At 36.8% G+C, this 5,635-nt stretch overlaps 1 protein-coding gene across 1 annotated transcript in view; it reads left to right on the forward strand.

The window, feature by feature from the left end:
• The window catches only part of LOC106680648 (lamin Dm0), a 41,176-nt gene that overhangs the window by 23,069 nt on the left and 12,472 nt on the right, over positions 1-5,635 (forward strand). The window lies entirely within an intron of this gene.

Raw genomic sequence — 5,635 nt, forward strand, 5'->3', positions numbered from 1 at the left:
TACATCAAAATATACTATTTACTCAAAAAGAGCATATTACAATATATATAAGTTAAGTATCGGCGAAAGCCAAATGTCCGAAAGCCAACAGTGTGAACTGTTGTAACATACTAACTTTATTATTCGGTTCCGTACATTTCTTTATATACATGCGATCAGCTGATCTCATCATTTGATGTCAGCTGACTGAGGCTGTAACTTTTATTTATATATATATATATATTGTAATATGCTCTTTTTGAGTAAATAGTATATTTTGATGTATAAAGGGTTTTTAATATGTATTATTTTATGTATCATTTTAATATTGTTCATTTGTGTTGCTGAACCAAAAAGCAAGCTAACCAATTTTCATTGTCTATAATAAATTTGTGATTCAAAACAAATCCAAGATGGCGGTACGTATCTTTCAAGAAGTCCGTTGAATCAAGGCCATGTTGAGCAGATTCAAATATCATGAAAACTATTTTAACTCTTCCCATCATAATTGAAAATACAGTAAATTTAAGAAAAAATAGAAGTCAAGAAATAGTGCTAAAGAATAATATTCAGAAAGTAAATCATTTGCAAAAATCCCCTAACTGTTGTGCGACAATCGATGTTTACATGGAACATCAAGGCAGGTTTTGAACGAATGAATGAAAAACCAAAGTTTTTGGCATTCATTCGTTGTTTGGGAAATGATGTTTCCAAGATGAGGAGGTCCTCATCAATTTCTGTCCAGCAAGGGTGGATATCTTGAAAAAAGAGGACAACCAAGAGTCACCCAAGAAGAAAAAGGGACTCTTTGTTTGGATCGCCTAACAACACACTTCAATGAATGAGAAGTAACTAAAAACTGTAAGAGGACCAATACTTTGTTAGTGTTTATTTACTGAGAGATTGTCAGCAGTCAGTGTTAATTGAGGAAATCATCAAAAGAAGAGTATGAAATTGGTTAGTTTTGTTATACCTAAATTGACACATGTATTAATGTGTAAAATTGATATTAATTTAATTAAGTGTTAATAGTAAAAGTGTCTGTTTCTGATTGCCTAGAAACCCGCCCTGAGATTAAGAGTCTTTTATATTATAAAAATTAAATAAAATTCTATCATCTATTTAATATTAAAGTTTTTAATTTGATCCCAAGCTATCTTTAAGATATGAGAATTTAAGTTAAAAATATAAAATTTTGTTTTATTTTATTTTAATAATTTTTGAATTATTACAATATATATAAGGGATTTTCCACAAATTACACAGGAAGAGATAGAGGACATCGCCTCAGACCTAAAACATGGCAAGGAGCCACCTTTAGAACTACATTCCTAATGTAGCTCTAAAGGTGGCTCTAAGAAAACGGCCAGATCTTTTCATCGATCTCTTCTATTCGTGCATTCGTGAAGGTTCAATTCCAAAACCTTGGAAGAGACAGCGTCTCGTACTCATTCCAAAGGGTAAGGGAAGACAGGAAGACTCGTCAACCTATCGTCCAATTTTCTTGTTGGATACTATGGGTAAGGCATTCGAGAAAATCCTTTCCCTCAGGCTACAAGAGTTCACGGAGGGAGTTAATGGCCTCTCGCATGCTCAATACGGATTTCGTAAAGAGCGATCCACGATAGATGCTGTTGGATTGGTAGTCGAAATGGCCCGTACGGCAATTGCAGGAGCAAGGTGGAAGAAAGGTGGTAAGTGTTATGCAGCAATCATCACTCTAGACGTTAAGAATGCTTTTAACACTGCAAGATAGACTTGTATAATAGATGACCTACCGACTATGGCGGTGCCAACCTATCTTATGAAAGTTCTCACAGACTACTTCAAAGATAGTTCTGTTTTATTTTTCAGAAATTGGCTAAAGGAGATACAAGGTGACTGGTGGTGTCCCACAGGGCTCGGTATCAGGGCCTCTTCTGTGGAAAGTCATGTACAATGCAATCTTCAAATTGACAATGCCGGAGGGAGCCACTTGTGGGATTCGCAGATGACGTTGCAGTTTTAGTGGTGGCAAAGCACTTGGAAGAATTTACCCTCATCGCTAACCAGGTTGTTGCTATGGTCCGAGGTTGGCTGTCTTCGGTAGGCCTACAACTTGCAGATGACAAGACCGAGGTTCTCCTTGAAACTTGCAGGAAGCTAACTGAGTCCATCACTGTTATGGTGGGTAGGCACGAAATTCATTCCCAGTCTTGCTTAAAGTACCTAGGAGTTATGATCGATGCACGTCTCCGCTTTAATCTTCACACGGAGTATATCAGCGCCAAATCTGCTAAAGTGGCATCCTTTTAGTCACACCTTTTGCCAAATATTGGAGGTCCCAAAGAAGGCTTCTTGCTACTGTTGTCCCCTCCATTATGTTATATGCAGCCCCGATTTGAAAAGAAACGATGGTTACCAAATCATACAGGAGTAAGATGGTTTCAGTTTATCGCAGAGTTTCTTTAAGGACAGTTAGTTCTTTTCGAACTGTTTCCTATGAGGCGGTGTGCATGATAGTCCGAATGCCGCCTGTGGAACTCCTTGTTGAAGAAAGAAGCAGGCACTATGGACGACGCTTACACGTTTCGAGAAAAGAAGAGCGAAAAATAACCATCGACCAGTGGCAGCAGCGTTGGGAGGCTGCAGATTCCGGGAGGTGGAGTCGCAGGTTAATACCCGATGTGGGCACGTGGTATGGCCGCCAGCATAGTGATGTGGATTTTTACATAATTTTTGACTGGACATGGTTGTTTTAGAGCCTATCAGTACCGATTCAAACTGGACAACACCGCAGAATGTCCTGGATGTCAGACCGTTGAGGAAACCAAGGAGCACGTGTTTTTCACTTGTTTTCACTCAGTTGCTTTGCGGCAAAAAAAAGTGAATTGGAGAGAGTGTGTGGAGGAGCCATCACACCAGAAAACGTGATGAGCTATATGGTACTCTCAGACCAGCACTGGAACACAAGAAGAGATTCATCACAGTCCTCCTCAAGAGGTTGAGAGAGGAAGAGAGGGCTAGAAAACGTAACTAGCATGGAAACGTGAAAACCATGCGAAGAAAGTGAGGTGGCACTCAGCCATTTCACTCTATGAAGTAATGCCTAGCGGTGGTCCCGTGGAAAGGAATGAACAGGTGTAGGGCAGTGGTTTTAGTGGGTAAAACTCCCACACACGTATATGTATGGGCCTATTGAAGATTTCCACCAACCCTCGTAAAAAACAAAACAAAAAAAAAAGAAAACTGACTAATTTGCAAAACTTTATTATTTCTCCTCTGGGGACCTCAAAACTTGTATTTCTATTTAAAACTCGAATTAGAAATTTTGCTCAATTGCAATACTTCTCCTTACTATATATTCTAAATATAGATAAGTGAGTTATTCATAACCCAAAAATAGTTACTAAAAAAGTGTTGGTTATTATTTGACCTATTACAAATAATTGTAGTATTAAAATCATTTGATTGAATGAAATATATTGTTAAGGGATTATTCTTACCCTTATGGAATCATTTCAGAATAATTTATTTACATTAATGAAGTTAGTGATTTCATTGAAACAATCACATGCTTCTTAATACTCCTTAATATTTGTTAAATAGCATTAATTATCTAATTTATTATTTTTCTATCATAGCAATTTATTTATTGTTTTCATCTAAATAAGTTAATATGAAACAAAAGTCTTCTTTTTTCCATCTATCGAGTATTGTGAATGAGGTAGTAGTTATTATATTAAACCGATTTTAATCCAAATTTTGTTGTTTAATGAGTGGTTTCTTCCTTAAAATAAATAAGTATTTAATAAAATTCCTTTTGAATTTGATGCATGTTATTGCTTTCTTTCAACTGATGCTGAAATTTGGTTTTCATTTATAGTTTTAAATCAGCTATTTCATTTTTATTTTTTCCCTCGTACTTATTACTTTTTTTTCTATTTTTGGACTATGATTTTATTGTGACACCACTAGACTGTTTATAAAGAATAAATGTTAATTTAATTAATAATATTTAAACTGGAAAAATCTGATTCAACTAAATAATTTTGATTAGCCAAGTATCATTTAGCACGAAATTTCCTTAGCATGTCGAACATAATATACAGTGAAGTCTCACTTATACGAAACATTCAGTTATGCGAAGAATTTCTGAATCCCCTGCAAATAACCCTTAATTATGTGTATGTAATTATCCATTTATACGAAACTTAGTTATACGAATCATTCAGTTATACGAAGGAAAGTTTGGACCCGCTTTATGTACATATTAGTAAATTTTATTCAGTTCTACGAATTTTTTTTCTTACGTGGCAAGACAAAGGACGAAAAATACTATGAAAACAAAACAGTAAACAACTTTTTTCCGCGAATAACATCCGGTCCCATTGACTCTTTATGTTTACATTCTACTCCCTACTTTCGATTCAAAATAAAAATAGTCAGTCTGTCGTTAACGCCTGAAGTGAATGTGCGTGAAAAACCGAATTTTACCATCATGAGCAAAAAATATCTCTTTCTGTGGAAGACAAAATTTAAATTTTAAAAGAAGTTGATGACAATCCGAATGTAACAAAAACTGAAACGCGAGAAGATTAAAACTTCCGTTGTCGACCCTCGCAACAATTGTTCAGAAAAGAGAGGAGATAAAAGCCAATTTTATTAGGGCTGGGCCAAGCTGTGCAAAAAGAGCTCGAACGCAAGGTGGCCAGTACGTCAATTTGGAAAAGGCTTTGTTCACTTGGTTTTAGCAAAAACAGGCAGACAGTATCCCAATAAGTGGGCCATTGCTCCAGGAAAAGGCCCTGGAATTTTCTAAAAAAACTAAACGTCACTGGAGACTTCAAAGCAACTACAGAATGGCTTCAGAAGTTCAAATTAAGGCATGGGATTACGGGTCGGAGTGTCTGCGGTGAATCCGCTAGTGTTGTCTCGTCGGTTGACCTTTGGAAAAAAGAGGTCCTACCAAAGATTGTAAAGGACTACACCTTACGCAACATTTTTAACACCGATGAATCTGGACTATTCTTTAACTGTTTGCCCTCCAAAACATTGGCTGAAAAGAACGACCCCTGCTTTGGAGGAAAGAAAAGCAAACAACGAATAACGATGCTTTTAATAATGAACGCTGATGGAACAAACAAAATGCGACCCCTCGTAATTGGAAAATCACAGAATCCCCGATGTTTCAAAGGCGTACGGACTTTCCCAGCTGACTACGACTACAACACAAAGGCATGGATGACAAGAAAAATTTTCGAACAGTATCTTCAACAGTTGGATTCAAAAATGGGCAAAGGTTCACAGGCTACGCAGTTCACATCAGTAGCTCGGAATGCTGTTCAGCCTACTACTATCGAAAAGTGCTTCCATAAAGCAGGGATCACTCTAGAAGATTTGGGACATGAAGAAACCACCGAAGAGGCAGAAGTTTTCAAAAACCTTCCGGAGTGGTCGAATGTTCTTTCCGACATTACATTCGAAAATTTCGTAGAGCACAACAACAATCTAGCAGTCTGCACACCTCAAAGCGACAAAGCCATACTTTGCCTCTTCCATTTTTGCTGAAACTCTTGAAGCATTTGAAGTTGTAAAATGTTTAATTTTTAACGTTGTTTGTTCTTGATAGACTGATCTACTGCTGTGACTATGAATGATGGTCTGATCTCACATT

Source organism: Halyomorpha halys, unplaced genomic scaffold (genome assembly GCF_000696795.3).
Source record: "Halyomorpha halys isolate HHAL.00 unplaced genomic scaffold, Hhal_1.1 Scaffold273.1, whole genome shotgun sequence".
NCBI classification, from domain to species: domain Eukaryota; kingdom Metazoa; phylum Arthropoda; class Insecta; order Hemiptera; family Pentatomidae; genus Halyomorpha; species Halyomorpha halys.